This window comes from Aotus nancymaae, unplaced genomic scaffold (assembly GCF_030222135.1).
Source record: "Aotus nancymaae isolate 86718 unplaced genomic scaffold, 86718_ANA_hifiasm-v0.15.2.pri h1tg000079l, whole genome shotgun sequence".
NCBI classification, from domain to species: Eukaryota; Metazoa; Chordata; class Mammalia; order Primates; family Aotidae; genus Aotus; species Aotus nancymaae.
This window is the reverse complement of record NW_026988494.1, coordinates 3025487-3035708: the sequence shown is the minus strand read 5'-3', so window position 1 is coordinate 3035708 and position 10222 is coordinate 3025487. Positions and strand designations below refer to the sequence as shown.

The 10222-nt window shown below is 37.4% G+C and overlaps 1 non-coding gene across 1 annotated transcript; it reads right to left on the bottom strand.

Annotated features, from left to right (window-relative positions):
• Nucleotides 1-7844: 7844 nt before the first annotated feature.
• LOC135271500 (U6 spliceosomal RNA) lies at nt 7845-7951 on the bottom strand. The gene has a single exon (XR_010339664.1). It is a non-coding gene; the product is annotated as a U6 spliceosomal RNA (small nuclear RNA).
• Between the last annotated feature and the right edge of the window lie 2271 nt (nt 7952-10222).

Sequence of the window (10222 nt, the reverse complement as noted above, 5' to 3'; positions counted from 1 at the left end):
AGATACAACTGAAAATGAATGACAGATTAGTGAGTGTTGAAAATCAGTTTAAGATTTTTGAATGGTAATAGGGAACAACTCGAAGTAATTTTTTAAAATGTCTTTCATTTGCTTTTTAGGAAGAAAATTATCTAAAAAGGAACTTAAAAATAAAAATAATCAAGACATTGTTAGCTTCAAAAAGGCTGTCAAATCAATCCAGGTGAAAAGCAACAAGGTTTATAGCACAGTACAAACAAAAAGGAAGAACGAGATATGGTATAATTGAAACTATGAAGCAACATACACCACCTTTTACAGGGATGATGGTCAAAAATGAGACAAGGTCTATACTGTTTATAGAATATCGGAGAGAGATCCAAGATGGCTGACCACCAGCAGCTAGAGATTGTAGCTCCCAGTGAAAGTGCAGAGAACGAGAGGACACCACACTTTCAGATGAATTTTTGTTGCTCACAGACCAGGAGATTCCCAGTGGAGGAGCCCCACGGATCACCAGTGTGATTCTTGTGACCGGCACGGCGGTTTTGCTGGCACCTCAGCGTGGCAGTTCTTGGTGCAGAGTGAGCAGGACTGGGTCCCCTTTTGGCCGATTCCCGGGCAGAAAAGCACGATCAATCTTAACACCACTGTTTTGGCCGGCGCAGCGGATTGCTCAGATTTCGACGCTAGGAATCAACAAGTTGGACGTCCACTCAGAAACCTAATTTGAAAGTCAGAAATCATAAAGACGACAGGTGGATAAATTTACAATGATGGAAAGAAACCAGCATAAAAAGGCTGAGAATACCCAAAATCAGACTGCGTCTCCCTCTACAGGGGATCACAGTTCCTCATCAGCAAGGGAACAAGCCCTGATGGAGAACGAGTGTGTTCCATTAACAGAAGTAGACTTCAGAAGGTGGATGATAAGAAACTTCTGTGAATTAAAAGAACTTGTTCTAACCCAATGCAAAGAAACTAAGAACTTTGAAAAAAGGTTTGATGAAATGCTAACGAGAATAGACAATTTGGAGAGAAATATAGGTGAATTAATGGAGCTGAAAAACACAACACGAGAACTTCGCGAAGCATGCACAAGTTTTAACAGTCGAGTTGATCAAGCAGAAGAAAGGATATCAGAGTCCGAAGACCAAATTAACTAAATAAAACGAGAAGTCAAGATTAGAGAAAAAAAGATAAAAAAGAATGAGCAAAGTCTCCAAGAAATATGGGACTATGTGAAAAGACCTAATCTACGTTTGATAGGTGTACCTGAATGTGACGAAGAGAATGAATCCAAGTTGGAAAATACTCTTCAGGAGATTATTCAGGAAAACTTTCCCAACCTAGTAAGGCAGGACAATATTCAACTCCAGGTAATACAGAGAACACCACAAAGATATTCCTCAAGAAGACCAACCCCAAGGGACGTAATCATCAGATTCGTTAGGGTTGAAATGAAGGAGAAAAAGTAAGAACAGCCAGAGAGAAAGGTCAGGTTACCCACAAAGGGAAGCCTATCAGACTTACAGCAGATCTCTCAGCAGAAACCCTTCAAGCCAGAAAAGAGTGGGGGCCAATATTCAACATCCTTAAAGAAAAGAACTTTCAACCCAGAATTTCATATCCAGCCAAACTGAGCTTCAAAAGTGAAGGAAAAATAAAATCTTTTGCAAACAAGCAAGTACTTAGAGATTTCACCATCACCAGGTCTGCTTTGCAGGAGCTTCTGAAAGAAGCACTATACATATAAAGGAGCAACCAGTATCAGCCTTTCCAAAAATATACCCAGCTAGCATCAAATGGCAGTATTAAACTCATATATATTATTAACTGGATAAAAAGCCAAAATTCATCAGTACGCTGTATCCAGACCCATCTGATATGTAACGATACACAAAGACTCAAAACAAAGGGACAGAGGAAGATTTACCAACCAAACAGAGAGAAAACATAAATAAATAAATAAAAAGCAGGAGTTGTAATTCTCACCTCTGATAAAATAGACCTTAAAGCAACAAAGATCAAAAGAGGCAAAGAAGGACATTACATAATGGTAAAAGGATCAATGCAACAAGAAGAGCTAACGATCCTATATATACACGTACCCAATACAGGAGCACCCAAATACATAAGACAAGTTCTTAATGACTTATAAAGAAACTCAGCCTCCCACACAATAATAGTGGGAGACTGTAACATCACATTGTCAATATTAGACTGATCAATGAGATAGAAAATTAACAAGGATATCCAGGACTTGAACTCAGACCCGGAACAAGTAAACTTAAACATTTATAGAACTCTCCACTTCAAATACACAAAACATACATTCTTATCAGTACCATATCACACCTATTCCAAAAGTGACTACATAATTGGAAGTAAATCACTCCTCAATAATTGCATAGCATTTCAAAGGTTTAAATAAAATATTGGTTGGCTGCTTGTTTGTTATTTTCTTCCCTTATTCCTTCCTGTCTCCATTGTTAAGCACAATTATTGGCATAAAAGAGGTTTTCAATTCCTATTTTTAGACTGCATTCTAGCCTGGACAATAAAGCAATACTCCCATTCTCTCTCTCTCTTTCTCTTCCTTTTTCTTCCTCTTCTTCATTCTTTTTTTTTCTTTCTCTCTTTCTTTCTTCCTGTTTTTCTTCAAAAATAAAAATAAACAAAAAACAATAAAGAATATCATGAAGGAAAAGCATAAAAATGGAGATGATAATTAGTTTAAATGCTCTTGCATTCACATAAATCTCCAACAGAGGTTATGTAATCTCTACTTAGATTATTCAAATGTGTCAAATTGCTTTCAAGAAAAAAGGCATTGTTGTTGAAGTTCAATGGCTTCAATATGAAAATGGACCACCATTTGGGGCAAAGGAGATCTACCTGGTTCCCAAGGCAAGCTTTGATAAATGTCCATCAAAGGCATTCATACTGTGTTTTCATGACAAGAATCAGGTCTCGGCTTTCAGGCTGTACAGAGCTGGATATTTTATAAATCTTACTTATCAAAGAAATCTCTGCACAAATGCCGTACTAGATGCTAGCCTCTGCCTCCAAGAAACTCATTGACCAGTGGGGAAGGAAACCACGTTTCCTCCACTCCGTGTCACTTCCCCACTACATACTCAGTCCCTAACACTTTGCAGTCTGACTTCCCGCAACTACTCAGCAGAAACACCTATTTCAAGTTAAGTCAATCCAATCACCATACTGAATAGCTTCTACTTGGTTCTCATTGACTTTGCTCTATTCTGCAATATTTGAAATCACTGGTCATCTTTTTGGTCTTATATTTATTCCCTCTCTTAATCACTACCCTTTCCTCAGCACCTTCAGTGCAAACTGACACAAGATACACACACATACACACACACACACACTCTCTCTCTCTCTCTCACTCACATACATCTTTTTTTCTCTTCCATTGATTGCTGTAACACTTTTCTCTATTAGATTTTCTGACAGTGTCTTTAACTTTCCCACTCTTTATCTGGCTTTCTTCCTTTCTTTAATCCTTGGTATAGTTATGCACCACATAACAATGTTTCAATCAGTGACTGAATGACTGAATATACAAGGGTAGGCCCATAAGATTACAATACTGTACTTTTACTGTACCTTTTCTATGTTTTGATATATTTACATACACAAATACTTACCATTGTGTTACTATTGCCTACAGTATTCAGTACAGTAACATGCTGAATAGGTTTGTGGCCCAGGAATAATAGGCTATACCATATAGCATAGGTGTATAGTAGGCTACACCATCTAGGTTTGTGTAAGTTCATGCCATGATGTTCATACAATGGCAAAATTGCCTAATGATGCATTTCTCACAATGTAGCCCATCCTTAAGTGAAGCATGATGGCATATGTTTCTGCTAAGATTCTTCTTGGGATCTTTTGTCTCCCTATTTTAATGCTCATTTTGTTCTTGACCTCACTGACCCTCAGAGATGGAAGCCTTAAACATCTTATGGAAACAAAAGAGCACATGCAGCCTTTGGTAATAGTAAATAGTTGTGAAAGCCACAGCTTAGACTGGGAAAGTCTCAGAGTCCTGGAGGGAAGACTGCTGAGGTAGGCAAGACCAGATCCTGGGAATTCTGGATCAGAATAAAGTCAGACTGTATCCTGTAAGCCAAAGAGAACAATTGAAACATTGTCAGCAGTGGTGTCAGGATCATATTTTATTGTTTGTTTCAGAAGCACCACAGTACAGCAGAGTAGAGAATATTCAAAGCAAGAGTGACAATTAGTTTCAACTAGTGTTCAAACTACATAAACCGGCACTGTGTTGAAGAGGATTCTGAGGCCATGTTCAGACTAATGTAGGAAAAAAAAACCCTTAATTATGTATCCAGGTATGGCTGTTATCCCAGGAATAACTTCCAAAAACCTGTGTGCTGTCACTGCATCATTTAAAAAAAAAAAAAAAAAAAAAAAGCATTTGACTTGACCATGCCGCATCTGGAAAATGGGAAGTGTATTGAGGAATGGATGGAAATATGTCAAGGAAAGATTCAGCTTCCAAGAGAAATAAGATTTTTCCCTATTGTTAAAAATAACTGTGGTTTTCAAAGGCACAGTAGTAGAGACACGCAGATCATGTGACAGGTATTTGCCATCAAAGGGCCGGTAAGTGAAGCAAGACCAGGAGAACGACGGGAAAAACAGATAGGAAGCTGTTGATGAATCCAAAATAGAATGAAGTTCTAAATTAAGTTAATGTCCATGGTGCTAAAGAGAAATGGATTTGAGTGATACTAAAGATGTAATTGAAATCATTGACAGAACCATGGGATTATAATAATTTAATTGGAAGGTTGAAGACAAACTGGTTATAAAGAAAACAGAATAAAGGGCTTAGAGACATGGAGAAAACCCAGAGAGAGTGTTGTCACAAAAAGCCAATTCTAGTTCAGGAAGAATGAAAAGTGTTGCAGAGAGGTGAAGTAGGAGGTGAGTGAAAGGTGTCTGTTGAATTTAGCTGCTAGGATAATTGACACCGGCCAGAACAATTTCAGTGCACTAGTGGGAAGGGAGGCTAAGTTAACGAGCTTCATTTTCTCACCTCTCATTCACCCCTTTCAAGAAAGCTAGGCTATAAAAGCAAGGAAGGTGAAACTATGACAAACTTAAGGTCATTTCACTTTCTGCCGTTGATTTTCAGATGGTAAATGTATGAACATGTTTACAGGTAAAAGAGAGCTCTATTTGGGAGCAGGAATATAGAAAATGCAGGAGAGAGGCCTCTGCGTTCTGCTGCTGGCAGAAAAAGTGGGACAATTAGACTAGAAACAAGAAAGAAGGAAACAGGAAAGTGGGTGTGGGTGGAAATCAATATGTAGGTGTGGGGAAGGAAGCTGAGGGAAACCAAATATGATAGACTCATTTCGTTCAGTCAATTAGGCTTATTTCCTGAGAGAGAGGTGGAATAGAAGACTTCAGGATAATAATGGCATTCGTACCATTATTATGGTAAAATTTATGTTTTGGTAAAATTTACAAAGACATTCATTATTATTCATAATGAATAAAGGTGAATAGCAACAAGTAAAGGATTATTTTGAGCGGCTCCAAAGATCTACCTATGGTTTTCAAATGGAGTCAGTACTTCTTATCCTTGCTGGTTCTCTCCCTGTGATAAAATCTGCATTGGCTATCTGGGACAATACTAGAAAGAGAGGCCTGCTTCTCCCCCTGATTCTTGGGTTTGGTACCCCTGAGTGATTGGGTGGAGGAAATATTCAGCCCATCAGATGAAGCTGATTATTTCTCAATGAGTTCCTGAAGAAATCCTTGAGAACTTCGATCACAAGGATGACTTCTAACTTCAAGTTCTTCTTGTAGAATTATCCCATCAGATCCCTGTAGAGCCTACTTATGAGGTGCTATCCACTGGCTGCCTAGCACCAAAACTGTATAATCAGCTTGGATCTTCTACCTCATACTATGAAGCTATGTTTCTTTAGATGCCTCTAGAGTAAAAGCTTCAGTCTTTGGATTGGTCCTCTTCTCATTGACCATCCATATCTTTCTCCAGTAAAAATCCATGAGTTTCCTCCTCAGCTGATTAATACCAATGAGCAACTTCACCAGAGGACAGAAAGCCAATAGTCTGTTTCCAATAACTGACTCAGCATGCTCTATATCGGATGTGATAAGACTGGCTGCTAGAAACATGAGCTGTTGAACCACACCTGTGGTTTATAGATACTAAATAACAGGGTATTACAGATGACTATAGATTTTCTATTTCACAGCCTTGAGAAGTACAGACCATGATGATTAATTATTCTTATGAATTGTAGCTAGTTGGTTTTTTTGAAGGCATAGGTCCCAATGGGTTGGCATTTTAATTATACACACACATATATGTGTGTGTGTAATATATGTATGTATGTATGTGTGTATGAACACACACACACACAAAATTCAGCCTTTAGAAAACTTGTCAGCTCCTGTATAAGGATGGCACTGGGTTCATCTACCCTTTGATTGGAACTATGAATACCATGCCAGGACTCCCCGTGTGGCCCTGCTTTTATGACATAGATCGTAATACCGAAACAGAACAAGTTAAAGCCTTCTTCTAAATGAACAAGGCTCTCACAGAAACAGATGCAGGCTCCTGAAACAGACTAATCCTTGGCCATTTTGCTGCAGTTGGAGAAGAAACTGAATTTGAAAAATGTCTGTTATGCAGTGTTGAAGACATGGTGAAACAGGTCCAAGATTTCTTCTTCCTTCAAGATTACTTCTGTTCTAACAAAGTATAATGTTCAGCCAAAAAATACCCACCAAGTCTGAAAGAAAGTGATTTATTAATTTATTTCTGTTTCTGTCGAGTTTACAGTATTTCTACTGCTGTTGGAATGTTTGTTTTATGGGGACTAAGGGATTAAAAGAAAGTGAACTAAAAGGTTAAAAAAAATTGTTTCTAGAGATAGGGGATTGAGGCTGTGATGAGAAGGTGGTGGGATTCACTCTCTCTTATCACTGTCAGCCTTGCAGGGGCTGCTGCTGTGAACGAAGTCTTGCTTTACCTCCTGATTTGAATTAATGATGGTTTGACTCATTTTATCAGGCCGCATGCCTTCATCCACAATTACAAAATCCCAAAAGCTCTGTGAGCAGCAGTGGTTTTACAAAAGTATGAAAAAATATACTTGGTGGCAAAATCTGACATCAGTTGAGGTGAGATGATCTACATTTTTAATTATCTCACTTAGGATGAATGATTTCCTCCAGAAATATTAGTGTTTTATGGTTACAGAGTGCTCCATTTCCACACTTTGTTCTGTTCTAGTCTATGTAATGTATTGAATCTGATAGGAATCTGAATATATTACAAAATAATATCCTTTGCTTGTAAATAGCTAAAACAATAATGGACACATTTCTAAAAAAAATGTAATGCCTTCACAGCAATCATTTAATTTGAAGGAGAAAAATCTGTTGTCACATATTTAAAAATAGGTTGTTGAAAGATTATTTTGGAGGCTATAAGTAACTAAATCTAATTTTTACACTATTTTCCCCAAATTATACAAATATCAAGTATATAATTAGGGTGGAAAATTGAAAGTCTTTGTGCTGTAGTGATATAAAATGGTGACCTTGTGACTGTAGTTACAAAGAAAGCCCCATAATAAAACATGTCCATCCCCAAAGGTTTCAAAATAAAAAATGGAAACCATCCTGTCAAAATGTGAACGCTGTTCACCTTAACATTGAATGACATTTGGATGATCTTTTAACCTTTATTTTTCTATAACCCAGTGCTTCTAAACATTGTTGCACTTCAGAATCACTTGGGCATCTTCACTTTTTCAGTTTTTAAAAATCATATGAAAGACCTCATGAATTCGCATTTCATCCTTGCACACCAGTCATGCTAATCTTCTCTGTATTGTTCCAGTTTTAGTATATGTGCTGCTGAAGCGAGCATATCTTTAAAAAATACTCAATACTCCTCCTCAGCCTCCCAAAGTGGTGGGATTACAGGCTTGAGAAGACCAGCCTAGCCAACATGATGAAACCCCATCTTTACTAAAAATACAAAATTAGCTGGACATGGTGGCTTATGCCTGTAATCCCAGCTACTCAGCAGGCTGAGGCAGGAAAATCACGAACTCAGGAGGTGGAGGTTGCAGCAAATCAAGATCAAGAGAACAAATAAATAATAATAAAAACCTAAAGTCTGTCTACCATCCCCAAACACTCTGATTTAATTAAGATGAGGTGTGACCAGGCATCAGGATTAAAACGTCTTCAGGAGAGTCTTTCCTAAACTACCAAAGTTTAGGAATTCCTGTTTTAACCCATAGCAGAGTTACTTCTGGTGACATGTACCTCGACAGAGCAAGCCTAGACACCCTGAGGAATGTTTTCTGACACTTGAATTAAATTATACTGCATAGATAACACCCTTGTGAGAGTCCCACAAGCTTTGCCTTGTGGTGGGTTTTCCTTTTGTTGTTTCTTGCATGGGGCTTTCTTTGTAACTACAGTCACAATGTCACCATTTTATATCATGACAGCACAAAGACCTTCAATTTTCCACCCTAATTATACACTTGGTATTTGTGTAATTTGGGGAAAGTAGTGTAAAGCTTAGATGTAGTACTTATAAGCCTCCAAAATAATCTTTCAACAACCAACTGATATTTAATGGTATAACAACTAATTTTTCTCCTCTAGATTAAACGATTCTTTTGAAAGCATCACATTTCTTTAAGAAATTTGCCCAAATAGTGTTTTAGTTATTTAAAAACAAAGGATGTTATTTTGTAATATATTCTCAGCTGAACTGTCTCCAATTTAGGTTGTAATCACTTACAAATAAGAAAAGAAAAATGAATAAATAAAAGGAAAAATTTCCAGGAAAACTGGAGGTCAGTTTGACTTCCATTTGGTTCCAGATTCTATATCCTATTTATTCACTTGTGCAAACTTAATAATATCAGAATTATGCCTTCCCAGATGCATGTAATTTATGTTAACTTCATGAAGATACAGGATAAATTTGATTAAGTGTCTAGAACATGCTGGATTTCAAGAATGAGAGGAACCACTTGTTCAGGGTTAAAAATGGGAATATAAAAGCCCATAGATTTTTATATTGCAAAGAAATTGAGAAAAATTTAAATGATTTTCAACTGATGCAGAAGGAAACTTCTAGTTGGTGATTGAGTTATTATGTAGCAAATTCACTTCAGTTTATGGAAAATGTTTTTTATTGTTAAAGAAGGAAAATGAATTAGTGATAAGCTTTGTCAGCAGGGAGCCTGCGGCGGTCGTTTTCCCAAGGGAAAAATGACTAAAAAGTATTCATTTAGTATTTGTCACAACTTAAAAGAAAATAACTTGCATTCACCACTGTCTATGTGGCTAGTTCTGTTACCTAGAGCTTCAAAGCCGGAATTTGTTTTCATAAACAGGTGCTGTTTTTCTCAGCATCTTGCATTACTAGCATCCAAACAGCAGTTAAGCTACAGCCAGCTCCAGAATTTGTGAGGCAATATAGTGAGAAGCATACCTTTATTAAGCATTCTTTAAGAGATGGCTTTGGTTTGTTTGTTTGTTTGACCTGTTTTGCTCATCCAGAAACTGGAATCCTGACTGCATATGTCAATAGGAAGCTACCAAGAAGAGAGAAAAAATTCTGATAATTGGAGAGTATCTTTTATTTGAGAGATCATAATAAGCAAACAAGGATTATCTACAATGACCAGGTCCTTACTGGGGAGTGAACTATTAAGTGAATTCTAAGTATGCTAAAGAATAAATATATGTTTAGAATTGCCAGTGATATGCTTGTGGCACCATTTAGCATCTGTGTTAACATCACATCCGGCCACACTAGGGAGTTGTTAAACTACCATTGGAGTGTGAGAGAGAGAGGGAGAAATGTTACTGATTCTCTAAGCCAATGGAAATCCTCTTTTGTTTTAATGGTCTTAGTTGGAGACACTTTGTCTTGGACTCTGCTGATCCTTCTCTATGCCCTAAGCCTGCCTGCCCTGGAATAATTGTTTCTTTGTATTTAGGCTTATGAACCATTTGCAGAGAATTCTGTCTCTGTCTGCAGTTGCTCATAATTCACATTTCATCAACTTTCTGTATCTACAGCTGCTGCTATTTCTAATGGCTATTACACAGATCCAGGCCAAGCTGAGTTAAAGTTTGAAATATTTTTCTGTCTCACAGTCTGCTATCC